The sequence below is a fragment of the Eubalaena glacialis genome, chromosome 9, assembly GCF_028564815.1.
Source record: "Eubalaena glacialis isolate mEubGla1 chromosome 9, mEubGla1.1.hap2.+ XY, whole genome shotgun sequence".
Lineage (NCBI taxonomy): Eukaryota > Metazoa > Chordata > Mammalia > Artiodactyla > Balaenidae > Eubalaena > Eubalaena glacialis.
The window spans coordinates 51777005-51794506 of record NC_083724.1 but is presented as its reverse complement, the minus strand read 5'-3'; the positions used below and the strand labels follow the sequence as shown (position 1 = coordinate 51794506).

General features: G+C 43.5%; 1 protein-coding gene across 6 annotated transcripts in view; it reads left to right on the top strand.

Moving 5' to 3' along the window:
* The window catches only part of PIP5K1B (phosphatidylinositol-4-phosphate 5-kinase type 1 beta), a 571896-nt gene that overhangs the window by 168592 nt on the left and 385802 nt on the right, over nt 1-17502 (top strand). For 4 of the 6 annotated variants that reach the window (XM_061200360.1, XM_061200366.1, XM_061200364.1 and 1 more), the window contains exon 1: nt 10636-10910. The exons of the other annotated variants lie outside the window; for them this stretch is intronic. The gene's annotated coding sequence lies outside the window, so the exon portion shown is untranslated. Of the gene's footprint in view, nt 1-10635; nt 10911-17502 lie in introns of those variants that run through there. 6 annotated transcript variants of the gene reach the window in all.

The following is a 17502-nucleotide window of genomic DNA, read 5'->3' as shown; positions in this document are numbered from 1 at the left end:
TGCAGTGTGATGCTCTCTCCCCACTTCACATAGGAAAAGACAGAAAGGAGTCTCATGCAGTAGGAAGAAGCTGGGCAACTCTCCAACTTCTTCTAACTTATATCTTCATGGTGTGGCTTTGCCTTCTGGCTTGAAGTATTTGTAAATCCCCACGGTACCACCAACTCCTGTATTTTTCCTTACAGAGCATTGGTGCTAAAAAGAACAAGTATACTTCTCTTGCTTGTCCCATCCTTTTTCTCTTTCCCTCATTATAACTCTTTCTTCTGAAATCACTCATGCCATCAGGACAGGCTGATTGCAGATAGAGCTATGACTTATGTTTCTTTTCATCTTTCTTTTCCTCCCAAAGGCTCCAGAGTTTGCAGTTGCAGCCACTTCAAAAGCTGATAGCACAGATTCCATTTTCTCCCATGACGATGGAATCAGTAGCCCTCTCCTTGTGGCAAGAGTTCCAGAAAGACACTTTTTAATACACTTGCTTCAAGTGTTCAATTTTCTGTAACAATATAGGCTGCTGACTCTTTATGCTCCCATGTATGTCCACAGACACTTCCAAGATAGCAATGCCATCCCAAACTACACACATACAACAGGCTGCTCCTCGTCTAAAAATGCAGGGGAAACACCGGGATACAAGCATAGGAGAATAAATCTGACTACCAAAGACTCCCCCCAGGCCTCCAATCACAGCTGTGCAAGAATAAACTTAAGATGAATGATTCATCTTTAATTCAGCACATTGGGAAGAAAACATAGCGCTAACACCATGCTCTCCTCTTCTTCCTGAGCACAGCACTTAGACATATCTTTCCAGGCTTCATACTGGTACGTGGGGCCGTGGACCAAGTTCTGCCCAGTGGAATGTGGGTGGATGTGATATTCACCACTTCCATACCTGGCATCTTAAATCCTTTGCTCACTCTCCCAGTTCAGCAGGGATTTTGGAGGCCACTTGTTGAAGATAATGGTGCCACAAGATGGAAGGACCCAGGGTCCCTGAATGGCTGCAGGAAGCCAACTCCACCACCAAACCATGTTGAACAGAGTCATGAACAAGCAATGAACCTTTATTATATTAGTCCGCATTAATTGGGGATTGGGGGTTGTACCTTTCATCATTTGCATACCCTGATTGACACATTTGCTTTTTCTATCTCCTACCCCAGCAAAATATTCTAGGTTTCTGTGATAGCTTGTAGGCTATATCTTTTAAAAGTGGTCAAAATAAGGGCTCCATTTTGCTAGCAAAGCATTCAAATCCAAATATTACCAAGAGGAGAAGCTTGCTAGTAAGGTTCTGCCTAAATGGTTCCAAGTCCAAGAAAGTTCCTAAATTTTTTGAGACATAAAAGCAAAAATCAGCAAAGACCTAAATGTAAGGTCAGACACTATCAAACTCTTAGAGGAAAACATAGGCAGAACACTGTATGACATAAATCACAGCAAGATCCTTTTTGACCCACCTCCTAGAGAAATGGAAATAAAAACAAAAATAAACAAATGGGACCTAATGAAACTTAAAAGCTTTTGCACAGCAAAGGAAACCATAAACAAGACCAAAAGACAACCCTCAGGGCTTCCCTGGTGGCGCGGTGGTTGAGAGTCTGCCTGCCAATGCAGGGGACACGGGTTCGAGCCCTGGTCTGGGAAGATCCCACATGCCGCAGAGCAATTAGGCCCGTGAGCCACAATTACTGAGCGTGCGCGTCTGGAGCCTGTGCTCCGCAACAAGAGAGGCCGCGATAGTGAGAGGCCCGCGCACCGCGATGAAGAGTGGCCCCCGCTTGCCGCAACTAGAGAAAGCCCTCGCACAGAAACGAAGACCCAACACAGTCAAAAATAAATAAATTAATTAATTAATTAAAAAAAAAAAAAGACAACCCTCAGAATGGTAGAAAATAGTTGCAAATGAAGCAACTGACAAAGGATTAATCTTCAAGATTTACAAGCAGCTCATGCAGCTCAATATCAAAAAAACAAACAACCCAATCCAAAAATGGGGAGAAGACCTAAATAGACATTCCTCCAAAGAAGATATACAGATTGCCAACAAACACATGAAAGAATGCTCAACATCATTAATCATTAGAGAAATGCAAATCAAAACTACAATGAGATATCATCTCACACCGGTCAGAATGGCCATCATCAAAAAATCTAGAAACAATAAATGCTGGAGAGGGTGTGGAGAAAAGGGAACACTCTTGCACTGTTGGTGGGAATGTAAATTGATACAGCCACTATGGAGAACAGTATGGAGGTTCCTTAAAAAACTAAAAATAGAACTACCATACGACCCAGCAATCCCACTACTGGGCATATACCCTGAGAAAACCATAATTCAAAAAGAGTCATGTACCAAAATGTTCATTGCAGCTCTATTTACAATAGCCAGGACATGGAAGCAACCTAAATGTCCATCATTGGATGAATGGATAAAAAAGATGTGGCACATATATACAATGGAATATTACTCAGCCATAAAAAGAAATGAAACGGAGTTATTTGTAGTGAGGTGGATGGAGTTAGAGTCTATCATACAGAGTGAAGTAAGTCAGAAAGAGAAAAACAAATACAGTATGCTAACACATATATATGGAATCTAAGGGAAAAAAAAAAAAAGGTCATGAAGAACCTAGTGGCAAGACGGGAATAAAGACACAGACCTACTAGAGAATGGACTTGAGGATATGGGGAGGGGGAAGGGTAAGATGTGACAAAGTGAGAGAGTGGCATGGACATATATACACTACCAAATGTAAAATAGATAGCTAGTGGGAAGTAGCCGCATAGCACAGGGAGATCAGCTTGGTGGTTTGTGACCACCTAGAGGGGTGGGATAGGGAGGGTGGGAGGGAGGGAGACGCAAGAGGGAAGAGATATGGGAACATATGTATATGTATAAACGGATTCACTTTGTTATAAAGCAGAAACTAACACACCATTGTAAAGCAATTATACTCCAAAAAAGATGTTAAAAAAAAAAAAAAAAAAAAAGCAAAAATCTGGGCTTCCCAGGTGGCGCAGTGGTTGAGAATCCACCTGCCAATGCAGGGGACACGAGTTCGAGCCCTGGTCCAGGAAGATCCCACATGCCGCAGAGCAACTAAGCCTGTGCGCCACAACTACTGAGCCTGCGCTCTAGAGCCCGTGAGCCACAACTACTGGAGCCCACGTGCCCCAACTACTGAAGCCTGCACGCCTAGAGCACATGCTCCACAACAAGAGAAGCCACTGCAATGAGAAGACCGTGTACAGCAATGAAGAGTAGCCCCCACTTGCCGCAACTAGAGAAAGCCCGCAGGCAGGAACTAAGACCCAACACAGCCAAAAATAAATAAATAAATAAATAAATAAATATTAAAAAAAGCAAAAATCAACACTGTCTTCCTGGTTCATTCACATGGTGAGGTGTCACAGAAGACTTGAGAAATCTTAGTGGGGGCTTCATTGGTTGACTGAAGTTAACATTCGCTTCTCTTCACCAAGTATCTATTGTGTCATCAGCAACATTCACACCATCTCCCTTCAGACAGCAAGGCTGAGAAACTCCAAGTCTTGGCCCTGGAAGCTGCCCCTCCACAAAGGGTGGGAGCTAATCTTGCTCATTGTAGTAAGCACCTGAACCTTTCCTGAACCCGCTACAGGAAAGCATCAGTTACACCAAGGACATCTTGGGTGGGCAGCCATTGCCTCTATTTAGGAAGCTCAAGTGTCTTTGTTGAATTCATTACCTTTTCTTCTTTTTCAGCCTTCCTTGTAGATTCCATTATTTCTTGGTATTGTTTCTAGACCTATCACTCTTTTATTGTGACCCATTTAATGTCAAATGTGCTCACTATTGATGAGAAACTGTTTTAGTATTTCAATGAGGTAGAACACAAACTGAGCATTTCACATTTTAGGGCAAATGAGGCTTTGGCATGAAAAACCTATGCTTAGTCATGAAGGGTCCAGGGCCCATTCTGCTGACCACCTCAGCAGGGATCCCATGATATGGGATGAAATGGGATGAAATGATATGGGAATCCCATGAAATGATTCAGGGATAAGATGGCAGCCCTAGGTTTTATTCCTGGTTCTATGGCTGGGTTTCGTGACCTTAGATAATTTCGACACACTGTTCCTCAGGGTATAACAAGTGCAGTAGATTTTGTGAAGTTTTGAGGATCCCTGCTGATTCATTTCTGCCTCCTTTCTCTACTTTAAGCTTTTAAACCAGCCCCTCCAACCAAAAAGGGGTTTCTTTCTCTCTTATGAAGACCTTGACTTTCAGCTTCTTTAAAACCCAAGTTCAGACTTGATATACAAAATGTGTATAAAATTTACATGCCTTTAGGATGCTTTCTTAAATGCCTCTTGGTTCTCTGTGCCATCCTACCAATTCTCTATTTTTTCTTCTTTCTTCCCTTCATTCTGATATTCTCTTGTTTCTTGTTCAGTCTTCAAATCAAACACTTAAGTTTACATTGTTTTTTTTGTTTGTTTTTTAAAAAATTTATTTATTTTTGGCTGTGTTGGGTCTTCGTTTCTGTGCGAGGGCTTTCTCTAGTTGCGGCAAGCGGGGGCCACTCTTCATCGCGGTGCGCGGGCCTCTCACTATCGCGGCCTCTCTTGTTGCGGAGCACAGGCTCCAGACGCGCAGGCTCAGTAGTTGTGGCTCACGGGCTTAGCTGCTCCGCGGCATGTGGGATCTTCCCAGACCAGGGCTCGAACCTGTGTCCCCTGCAGTGGCAGGTAGATTCTCAACCACTGAGCCACCAGGGAAGCCCTACATTGTTTTTGTAACTTCTGGGCAAGGTGAACATTCACATAGAAAAGGTATGCATGTGAGTCTGTTTGTAACAAGAAAAAACCATTGAAGAGAAAAGGAGTAACTGAACTCAACAGAAAACAGGTTGCACAGGCCAACAGAAATTAGAAGTTGCAATGGCATATGCATTTTTTAAACGTAAAAACAACATAACATCGAAACTTTTTTAATCTTAGAATTCCCTTACCTTAGCACAAGCACTTTAATTTTTAATTGTTTTCTTTCAGGAGTTGTTCATGTGCATGTTTTTCCACATAATTGTAATCTCAATGCATATAATTTTGTATTTTGGTATAAATTTGTTACGGAAATCTTTCTTAGCCCTTTTTCATATTTCTTAGATGAGTTACCAGGTATTTGGGGAAACATTTTTAGGGTCAGACCTGAATGCCTGCTAGCACTGGGCCTCCAGTTTTCATACTGTTTCTGGCTAACGGATGTAAAACATCAGCTGGTCTTGAGAGCTAGGATGATACCAACCTCTGGGTAAAGAGTAATAAGTTAAATAGATAGGGCTTGTAGCTGGTAGAGTTGCATGTTTTCTAATTAAAAACAAACAAACAAACAAAAAAAAACCTTAGGGAAAAGTACTGAGGTGCTGGGAATTGCTTGAGAAGGGTTGAGACACATGTGTACCCCTTCTAAAGGGTTCTGAGTCCTTAATATTCAACCCCCTCCAAGCCTTGCCACTGTATGTATTGCAGAAGCATCTAAGGATCATAGACTGTCAGGCTTGTGACCTTTCAGAGCATCTCATGATACAGACATGAATCTGAATCCAAGAAATATGAAGCCAAGAGAGAATGCAGACTTCACTGTTGCAGGGGCAGTCCTAAGCAGGCCTAGGACTCCTATTTCAGTGCTATAGGGTTAAGGAAGAAAGGATGCAGCAGGAAAAGAAAGCATAGCTAGAGGAAAGGAAGATGGTACAGGGAGAAAGAAGAGATGGAAGGGAATTGGGGGTGAGGTTCTCAAGTCTTTGCTAATTTTAAGAGCAAACCTGAAATTAGAGAGCATAAGGTCCCCCGGGTAAACACACCCTCTGACATGAGCATCTCAAGTTATACAGGGGAGTCAGCTAAGCATTTAACTTTTCTTATCTGCTTAGAAATCAAATTTCTAGAAAGTGAAGACAAGACAATGTTATGAAAGAAGATCCTTGAGGAGTCGTGATGGATGTATCCTCTACTTTACTGTTTGATGTCCATGGAGGCAATGCATGCCTTTCATGTGGCATCTTGAGAATTTTTTCTTGAAAAATAATTAACAGATGAACTACTAAAAGTACCCATGGTTGACCAATGTGCCCCAAGTTCCCTCTGGCAACTCCTTTTTAGATATTTATTGGACTTCAGTTTGCCCTTGAGACATCACCAAAGAAAAGTTAAATAGGCATTAGCAATATAGAGAAACTCAACCTCCCTCATTTCATAGAAAGGTCCAGAAAGGACTTGTAACTAGTCCAAAGTTCCATAGCTTAAAAGAACAACCACTCCAAAACTTAGGAGGTGAGGTAGTCTCCCCAAAATGGCTGTGATAAGGCCCTTTAATTCCTGTACATACATGCTGCCCCTCAAATCAAAAGTTAGAGTCTGTTTCCTCTCCTCTTGAATTTGGTTGGTCTTGTGACTGCTTTGACCAATAGAATGAAGTGGAAGTAATGTTCTAGAACCTCCCAGCTCAGTTCTTAAGAGGACTGGCAGTTTCCAGTTCCTCCCTCTGAGAAGCTAGCTGCCATGTAAGAAGTCTGACAAGGCTGAAAGGACCACCTGGCATGAGGAAGTCCAAGCTAACCACGTGGAAAGAGAAAGGTCAGGGGGAGGCAGATGGAGGTAACTGATGTGTGAGTGAAGCCTTCTCAGACCTTCCCCTTTGGTCCAGTTGCCAGCGGCCACCTAAATGCAGCCAATTGAGTGACCCTAGCCAATGCCCAGCTGAGCCCAGTTGACTCACAGACTCATGAGAAATAGGAAGTAGTGGTGGTTTTTGGCTACGAGTTTTGGGGTGGTGTGTTACGCAGCAATAGATAATTAATTGAAGCCGTGACTTACAGCAACCATGTAATATTTCTCATGAATCTATGATGCGTGGTTCTGCTAATCTGGACCAAGCCTGGCAGATCTCATTTGAACTTGTTTGTACCTCTGCAGTCAGCTGAGGGCTGGCTGGTCAAGGATGACCTCAGCTGCAATGACTCAGCTCTGTTCCACAGGGTCTTTCATCCTGCAGTGGGCTTGTTCTCCTGGTGATGGCAGAATTCTAAGAACAGAAGCAGAAATGCACACAAATTTTTAAAAATAGACTTTATTTTTTAGAGCACTTTTTGGTTCACAGCAAAATTGAGGGGAGGTACAGAGATTTCTCCTACAACTCCTGCCCCAGCACATGCATAGCCTCCCCATTATGAACATCCCCCACCTGAGGGCACATTTGCTACACCTGATGAACCTACGCTGACACCATCATTATCACCACAGACCACGGTTTACATTAGGGTTCCCTCTTGATGTACATTTTAAGGTTTCGGACAAATGTATAATGACATGTCTTCATCATTATAGTATCGTACAGAGTAGTTTCACTGCCCTAAAAATTCTCTGTGCTCTGCCTATTCATCCCTCTCTCCCCTCAACTCTTAACAGCCACTGATCATTGTACTGTCTCCATAGTTTTGCCTTTTCCAGAATATCATATAGTTGGAATCATACCATATGCAGCCTTTTCAGATTGGCTTCTTTCACTTAGTAATATGCATTTAAGTTTCTTCCATGTGTTTTCATGGCTTGATAGCTCTTTTTTGTTTGTGTGCTTTTTGTTTTTAGCGCTGAATAGTATTCCGTTTTACCACAACTTAACCATTCACCTACTGAAGGACATCTTGGTTGCTTTCAAGTTTTGGCAATTATGAATAAAGATGCTATAAACATCCACATGCAGGTTTTTGTATGGACATAAATTTTCAGCTACTTAGGGTATATACTAAGGAGGATGATTGCCAAATCACCTGGTAAGAGTATGTTTAGTTTCGTAAGAAACTGAAAAACTATTGTTCAAAGTGGCCATTCCATTTTGCATTCCCCCCAGCAATGAATGAGAGTCCCTGTTACTCCACATCCTCGACAGCATTTGGTGTTGTCAGTGTTCTGGATTTTGGAAAATTTAATAGATGTGTAGTGGTATTTCTTTGTTGCACAAACATTTTTCAAACCTTCGTTTACATCAAGTCTGCTATTGTTCCACTGACCAAAGTAAATCACGTGGGTGAGCACAGAGTGGGAGGAGACTACAAACTTAGAAGGAAAGGACCTGGATAAAGGGAGGTCATTAACTGGAGCCATTAATGCTATCAAATCTACTATAAGAAATCTATGCATGTTTCTCATAGGGGAGTATTACATAGCATTATTAAGATTTTGGACTAAGATCTGAAATCAATTGGAGAAATTATACTCGAAATCAAGTAAAACAATTAGATAAGCATTATCTGATTTTTAAATATTTCCAGATTTTATGGCCAAGCCACTATTGCTAATGGTAGTGATAACCGTTTTATTTCCAATAGAAGGTGACTTTCCCAAATTCCTGTTGATAGATTTTGAGATAGAATCCAGGAGAAATATCAGGTCTCATGGTATGTGGTCCCTTGTTCCATTAATTAATTTACAGTAATGATGATCTTAAGGCTCTTGGTAGATTTCCTTAGAATCCTGTTTAATAGAGTTAGCTCTCTAGCCAGTGGGGAGTCTGCTTTGTGACTTCTTTCTGGACACTGAAGCCTGTTGGCATCTGTGCTTTACAGAAGGGAATCAAACTGGCTCTTAATGGAAAAGCGGGAGTGTGTATACACCTGTATGCATCCATTTGTATGTAGCATGTCTGACCACCTCTGATCCACTGTGTTTTAAGTTTTTTACCTGTTTTCACCTCCTCTGCATTCCAAGGAAATGTTGAGAACTGACTTTGCATTTTCACTTATCACCACCTCTCTGGGAAGCAGATTTGTTTTCCACTCCTTGGATTTCAGAGCAAACGTCTGAGAAGCAGAGGAGAGAGTAGGATTACCATCCCCAGATCCCAGGCAGTCTGCTACTTACAGCAGCGTGCTGCTGCCCTCTGCACAGTGGTTCACACCAGGCAGATGAAGCGTTCTTTGATCTGTTTCTCTTTCCTCCACCTGTCTCTCTTTAGACCCCAAATTGAACTTTGTTAGTCCAGTGTTTCTGGGAGTCATGGAAACTATGTTCTCGCCCTTTGGTCACTTACTGTCTTTGGGTCTCAGTTTTTACTTCTGTAAAGTGAGCATGCTGGACTAGACTTGTGTTCTTGCTCTGAGCTTTGAAGAGCCTAGGATGCTAAGATAAAACCAGACACGAGTCACAGGGTCCTAAACAAGCGATGCCAAAACAACCCCAAAAACAAACAAACAAAAAAAGTGATGCCCTAAAACTCCCAGTGATGGCTAGACACATGTGGAAGAAGTATGCTGGAAAAACAGTCTAACAGATATGTGTTACCAAGGAATTATTGCACTCCATTCTGAGCTGATGTGGTGGGAGGTGGGAGGTAAAAAAGGATCTCAAAACTGAAAAAGAGGTTTTTCATTTGCTGAGAACGAACGGAGTATCCTTTCAAACAAATTCATTTTGGCTTGCCAAGCCGGTGGTATCTGAGGATAAGGACCATGAAATGTTGGCTTTGCTCGGCCAGAATGTATCCCACATTTCCCATGAGTGTGTTCGTTTGTTTTTTAAATAAGGGTAAGGTGGAAGGAAGGGGTGAGGGTGAGAAATACCACTTGCTTTGATTCAGCTGGGAGAGATCCGCTCCCTTTTCGGTTCCAATTAAGGACATTTAGCTATAGCTTCCATGATAGCACTCCCCTCCCCCCCCCCCGCAAGAGTGTCCTTTAGACCTGGCCCGTGCCCTTTCCGCAGCTAGGCTGACGTCAGGTGAGATTACCAGGGCCCCACGCCCACTCAGTGCTGTCAGTAAGATTTAGCCCGAACCCCCATCACCGCCTATCCGTGCTTAACGTCCCTCCAGCCTTCTCTCTCCCAAGACCCCTCGCCTACCCACTTCTACCTGTTTGGTAGGTCTTTGGTAGGTCTTACTTCCTGGGAACACCTGCTGTCCTCAGACTAGCTTGTCCCTTCCTGGTGAAGGGGACACCTGTGCTTAAGTGCGGGTTCGGCACAAGCAGAGTTCCAGAGGGCAGGCGACCAGGTGTTGCTGAGGAAGCGGGAAGCCCTATCCTAACAGCCCTGTTTTCCTGGGCTACAAGACTTTGAGCACCGCCGGGAAGCCCTTGGCTAGCCCTGGAGCCCTAGAGGAACCGGCCAGATCGAGGGGCCCGCCCCAGCCCCGCTCTCCGTCTTAGGCACGCGGCAGCGGGACGGAGCGCCTTGTCCCCGAGCATCGACTCGGACGCCCAGTCCGACTGCAGCGGAGGCTCCTGCCGCCTCTGCTGCAAACCCGTCTGCCTTCCCTGCAGGGCGTGCGGGGATGGAGCGAGGGGGTGGAGAGAAAAGGGGAAGAGCCTGGGCGGCCGGCGGGCGGGGCCTGCAGCCTCCCGGAGCCGCGGCCGCCGCCGCGCAGCCCGCTCTGTCTCCGCGCCTCGCTCTCTGCACCGGGACCCGCGCCCGAGCCCGGGGGCGCCCTGCTCCTCGGCCCCCGGCCCCCAGCCCCCGACCCCGAACGCGCCGCGGCCAGAGTGCGCCCGGCTGTGGAGCCGCGCGGAGCGGCTGGGGCTTTGGCGGCCGCTCGCGGCTCAGTCTGGCCGGAGGACCGGCGGGGAAGGAAGGGGAAAGCGGGGACACACACCCGCCGCGGCGCGCGCGCATTGCACACTCGCAGCCGCGCGCCCCCGCCGAGGCGCGTCGGGGGCGAGTTTGGCCCCGCGGCTCGGGCCCCGGCACCTGCCCGCTCCTCGAGCTGCGCCCCGGCCCGGGCCCCGCCCCGCCGACCCTCCGCCCCTCCCGCCCCTCGCCTGCACTGCTCTCCTTTCGCCCGGGGGAAGCGACAACGTTCCGATAACTTGCAGACTGTGGCGCAACTGGTCTCGACACCGGAGGCGCCCGAATGCTGTCCGGGTGAGGTAAGTTTCCTGCGCGTCCCCGGCCCCTCCTCCCGCGACCCTCTTTCTGGGTTCGAGCTTGGGGGCTCTGAGTCTCGGATGAATCCTGGAGGTCTCTGGACGCTCTCACTTTGTCCGCCTTGTGCTGGAGGTAGGGTGTAGGGGGTGCGCGTGTCCACCGAAGCGGGACCTTCATTCCCCCGGGCCACGGCTGCGCGCTCCCCGCGGGCACCCACCCGCTCACCACCCGGATCCCCGGAGCCGCAGTGACACTCGGGGATCACTCTGGGTTCACTTAAGCTGGAGCCCCCTCCCCTTTAATGGGTAGCCAGCGGAGTTTGGCTGCAGAAAGAGAGATATCCCACCACCCTTCCCCGGTATTAAACAGCGGAGAACTTGTTAGGCGCCCCTGGGATTTCAAGAGGGGCTTGCGAGTCAGTGTTTGGTCATTTTTGGCGCCGGAGCCGGGTTGAACAGGTGCGGTATGGTTCCAGCCTAAATGCAGCAACCGACTTCTGCATTTCCCCTGCTTCTCTCCCCTAGCCCCGTCAGCGTGACGCTTCAGCAGCTGGGGAGGCGGGTGGGAGTGTGGGGCACCGGAGAGGGAGAATGCCGGGGTTTGATTTGCCACACCGGTGCCAGGAGTCACCAAAACAGCAGACAACAAATGTCTGCTTATCGCTCATCTATGCAAATGAGCCTGTTGTCAGTCTTACCAACCCCCCTCCCCCGGCTCACTTGTCTCTGGTGCCCAGCGTGGTTGGATAGAAACCTGTTCCAGAGAAGTTGTTTGGATAGGCTGATGAATTCTTTCTTCTGATCAACTGAAATCAGGGTTCTCAGCAAGGAAATGCTAGTTACTCTGATGCCTTGTTAAAGGCAGCGTATTGCAGACCCAAAATACCGGCCCCCGCCCTTACTATTTTTCTATGACATTCTCAGCCTGCCAGAGGCCCTAGCTCTAAGGTGAATGACTCTTGAGGGACCGGTTGGGCCTAAGAATGTGTTAGTCTCCTGCAAAGAAGCAGCAGTCTCCCCATCAATACTACTGAGCGTGGGTTTGGGTAACCCTTGTTGCCCCTCCCATGAAAAGCATCCACCCAGACTTCTGTCTCATTCTATGTAAAGACTGAAGTGTTCTGCAGTTGTTAGGAGTAGAGAAAAGCCAAAGGGTTGGATTCCTTACCCCTCTAACATGATGAAGTAGAATAGTGTTCATGGAAGCTTTTGTCAGAGCGTTTCCAGTCGAAAGGAGGCCCTAGAAAAAAACCTTTCTTAGTCAAGTCCATGCCAGTGGGAAGTTGAGTAAGCAGCAAACATGATCTCTGAGCTGAGGGAAATGGTGCGTTCTTTGGAGACTTAGGAAGACTGATGAGAAAGCTGGTAAGTCTGAGACTGAATGCATAATGATGTCTTAGTTGAGGAGGAAAACTGTTAAAAAATGAATAATAAAACCGTGTTACATTTTTGTCCAAATTAAGACTAGAGGGATTTGGTAATAATGCCTTACGTTTGCATCAATGCCTTGCTATTTGTAATTGTTTTTTAGTACTCTCTGAAAAGCATTTAATTCCGTCCATTTCTGAGGGAGGCAGGGCAAAGATTATTAACCGCATATTCACAGGAGGAATGTGAGGCTCACAAGTTCAATGACTTATCAAGGTAACAAGTGGCTGGAATTAGAGTTGAAGCCGGGTTTCACCACCATTTCAGGTGGTGAAATCACCACCACCACCACTGTCATCACCCAGTGTTAGTTCTGTACTTGTATAAGGTTTTTACAATGGCCAGACTTCTGCATTTATTGTGGTCTGTACTGTCTTACTGTGAATTACTGTTCACATTTCAACAGATGAGGACACTGAGGTTTAGACAAGTGATTAGAGTTTTCTATAGTATCATGTCTAATCTAGTAGCTTACAGGACTGGAACTCAGAGCTCCTGATGTCTAGTCCTTTGCTTTGTGGATTATGCCATTGTTCCACTTGTGATAGCAATGAGGACACATCATGGGATGCAATACATGCAATACACCAGAGACTGTTAAGCACGCCTGCTGGTGACCTGGGTTCTAGTTCTGGCACTATATTTGGCTGTATAACCTGGACCAAATTCTACCACCTTTGAGCCTCAAGTCTCCACATATAAAACAAGAGGTTTGTATTATTTTTCTCTTTCTAGTTTTAGCATTCTATAATGCTTATCAATATATTTGTAATCCAGTGTTATCATTTTTCTCTAGGGGAAAGAGAAATTTTCACCCTGTATTAACTCAGGGATTTAGCTAATAACCTATTCCACCTGTATTCTAATTTACTCCCCATTCCTCTTCATCTCATACCACTTAATGAAGGGAAAGGAAATTCCAAGTGCACTTTAGCTTAGAATCTGTATTGTTTAGTATTATTTTTTTGATTTGGAAATATTCTCAGGGGCTGAACTACTCTAAAATAAATGTCAAGATTCACCTGAATATTCCAGACAGTCAACTCATACCTTTGTTTATTTATTTATTTTTTTGGCTTTGGGGTTTGCATATAGTTAAGTATTTAATGAAGAGTTGCTGAGTGAAGGAGGGAATGAAATCACTCATAAGGAAAACACATGCTATAAAACATAGAAAACATCTTATCATGTAAATTCCCAGCATCTGCTGACCCATAAGGTAGTTTACCTGCAAGAGGTATGCCTCCTGAAGCTGGCAGGTGCAGGTGCCCATTGTGTCTCTCCTTCCTGAATACATCATATAAAGAAGAGTTTTTATTTCTCCGTGTAGACAGTAGACTCACATCATCTATGTCATGCTCTTTTGCTTGCCTCCCCCTGCCCCTTTAGTTGTTAGTAAGGTGTAACTGGCTGAAATATCCATTCCTAGAAATTGACTTGTGCCATTTTCTGAAAGAGTATATCTTGAGATGAAGAAACCAACCACTCTTATATTTGGGTAAATTTCAGCAGGTGCTAATACTGGCTCGTGGTTTCAGAGGGGGAACCTAATTAACAAAACCAACCTAGTTTCTGTTCCCTTTAAGAATACTCTTCTCCTTCCACCCCTTCGTCCTATATGCACAAAAGTAGTGTTTTTACCTTTAGAAGTATGATGACAAACAATTAGAATGGGTCTTAAATATTATTAACAGATTCAGCCATTGGGGATTGAGGTAGATTTCTTTCTGATAAAGAATTCAAATATTAACTAGTTCGGAAACTCGCACCTTTTATGGGTAAGACAGCTGAGGCTTGGAGAGGTGAATTGACTTGCTCATGGTCAAACAGATGCTTAGCAGGAGGACCAGGGCTAACGTGGAATTCTTAAGAAGGTTCTTACTCAAGGTTTTGCTAGGGGTTCTATGGTGAAAGTGCATTTTTGACTTCTAGAAATCATAGAGGTTAACAGAAAATTTCTGTTTGCTAGTAATTAATGAGTTGTCACATTTTAACATTGTTTAGTATTTATATCTTTATATCTTCTTGTCCAAGCAGATAATTAAGGAGACAATGTCCATTTTCATCCATTCACTGTGATTCTCTTGGCTTATATATGTCACTGGACTCAGAATTAATACTTTGCTCCAACCAGTACTTGGGCAGAGAGAACTATTTGAATAGAAATACAAATGTATGGTGGTTTTCCAGGCTTCTCGTCCTGGTTAATAAAGCCAGAAGCCAAAGGTGGCCTTGTCATACATTGGTAAAGTCATAAATATGTATACATTTAATTTGCATTTTCATTTTACTTGTACTTCTGTTAAATGGTGAGTCGAAACATTTAATATCCTGGAAAAATAATTTTTTTTCTTGTGGCTGGAGCCTTCATTAGTTACTCTGTAAAACATCAAGCCTGAAATGTATTTGTTGCAGAAACATGTTCTCTTTATATCAAGTACGTTAACTGGGGTTGGAAGGAGTCCTTTTATTTTTTTTTTTAGAAGCTGCCCAGTTAGAACTGTACATTATGTAGCTCAGCTGTTCATTTGTGGACTTATCTATGGCAGTTCTTCTAAATGCCAGGGAAATCGGGGAGGGAGGAAACCTAGCCTTTTGTTTTATTTAGTATTTTTCTTTTTTTAAATAAATGTTAAACTTAATCTCTTGATGACATTTTTGAAGTACTGTGTAGTCAAAATTGGCTGCCATTGATGAAGCATTTTATTCAGTCAGGTTCCTTTCAGTATAAAAGATTAGGGCAGGGAAACCAGGCTTGATTTTGTGTATTCCATTCTCAATTGCATCTACTAACTTCATCAGAGGTGTATAAGGAGATGATATAGGAAAACACAGGAATCCTACCCAAATTAGGTTACTCTTGGGAAGATTTGAAACATAATAATTGGGATGTTGTTACATGTCTGGTCAACTGGCAGTTCCTTGGTATTATCATTTTAACTTAAAACAAACCCCTGTTTAAAAGGACAACTCCATGAAGTGTGTATGCTTCTTGTAGAAAGTCTTCTGTGTTGTCTATGGGATGAATTAAAAATAGGTGTGCGGTATGTCTGTGGGAGTTGACATAATGAGTGAGCAAGTTCTTGAGACCTGTTTCTCTACGAGTTTTAGAAAGTCAGTTATAAAATTGAGTATTGTATTGAACTATACAGCATTGTGTGTGCAGTATTGCTTCCACTAAAAATGGGCTTGTGTGCCTTTCAGTAGAGGTTCTTCAGGCAAGGGTTGGGCTTGCAAGCACTGGAGGCCTAGAAAGTATAATTACCTGGAGTTGGAACTAAAATCCCAGGACTAAAGACACAGGACTGTAGACTGTTCCTCTATTTTGTAGGAGAAAGGTGATATCTAAGACTTTGCCACCCAGTAATGCTGAGCAAGGGGTTTAGGAGGAAGTTATAGCTAGCCATAAAAACGTGTTTCTTTGCTTCATAGACTGGCACAAGAAATGCAATAGATTCTACTTTTTGGGTAGTAGATTTTCTGTTTTTTGCTTAAGTATAGTTGATTTACAATGTTGTGTTAACTTCTGCTATACAGCGAAGTTATACATATATATTCTTTTAAAAATTCTTTTCCATTATGGTTTATTAGAGGATAGTCAGTATAGTTCCCTGTGCTGTACAGTAGGACCTTATTGTTTATCCAGGGTTTATCCAGGATTTTGCCCACCATAATCATCTCTTGATCATTTGGTCATGACATTTGTTGATAAAGTAAGGAAACAAAACAGTAACAATAAAAAGAAGCAAAACTATGACCAGCTTGAGGAAGCGGTAAGTGCATGATAGGTGTTTAGCTAATATTTGTCAGTGGGAAAGGTTAGGCATCATGTTTTATCTTTGTATTCTTGGAACTTAGCACTTTGCATGGGAAATGGTGGGGATTTAATAAATGTGTACTGAACAATTTATGAATTTACATGATATCACTCTTCAAAACCTTGGAACGTTTTATAATTATTCTGATTTTATTATTTTCCAGACCATTTTAAAAATGTCAGGCAGGCTGATAAACACTAGTTTCAGTAGTTTATAGTGGTCCTTCTTTTTACATCATAAATGGTATTTATTCACCAGACCTCCAAATTTTTTTAACCAATATGCCTAGGAATGATTTTTTTTCGCTTCCTTAACAGAAATAATAATCTAAGTATGAAATGTATTATTCTTTTTACTGTTTATAAGTATCAGATAAACATATTTTTAAAGCTCCCAGGGTGGCTTAAGAGTGAATTGGGCTCAGGGTACACAGACAAGAATGGACTTTAAGCTTAAGTTAATCAGTTTAAACGTCACCTGCCCTAGGGGCTTTCTCTGATCATCTAACCTAAAGGGGACCTTCTTCATATGTTTTCTTCACCTATCACAGTGGATACTTATACATTTACGTATTTCACTTGTTTATTTTTTATCACCTCTACTCAAATTCACACTCAATTTATAAGCTCCTTGAGGGCAGAGGTCATGGTTCGTTAACACTGTTTTTCAAGAAAGTGCTTGACATATAGTAGGTGCCCAGTAAACATGTAAATGAATGAATGACTAGGTCCCATCCATCCTGTCAAGATGAATTGAGCCACCATTGAGGTCACTCAAGCCAAGCAGGTTGAGCTGTGAAGACAGTTCTTAAAGGCTGGCTATGGCAGGTCCATGAGAAGGACAACTAGGTCCTCCAGAAGAAGGAAACAGTGCTTGTTTAGGTGAATAGATTCTGGCATGAGTATGAAGTAGTATCTCTATTTAAAGAGTTCTTACATTTTATTTACTCAAAAATGAATAGCAGAGAACAGATAAGTAGAAATTATGAAGCATAAGACAAAATGTTCCAAAACTATTAAAATAAGGTCTGAAAGTACCTAAATCCCAAACATATGTAATTCCTAATTAAGACACCTTAGTAATAGTATACAAGGCAACATCCTATGACACTCCAGGTAAAAACTTCCCAAGCTCAGCTGGTTTTTCTTTAAATGTTAGAAACATCAATAGCCCAGTCTCAGGGAAGAAGTCAGGGCAGTGGTTCTCAGGTGTGGCCCCTCGACCATCAGCATCACCTGAGAACTTGTTAGAAATGCAAATTCTCATACTGTTCCCCAGGCCAGCTGAATCAGAAACTCTGGGGATGGGGTTTAGCAATCTGGCAACAGGTGATTCTGATGCACACTCAA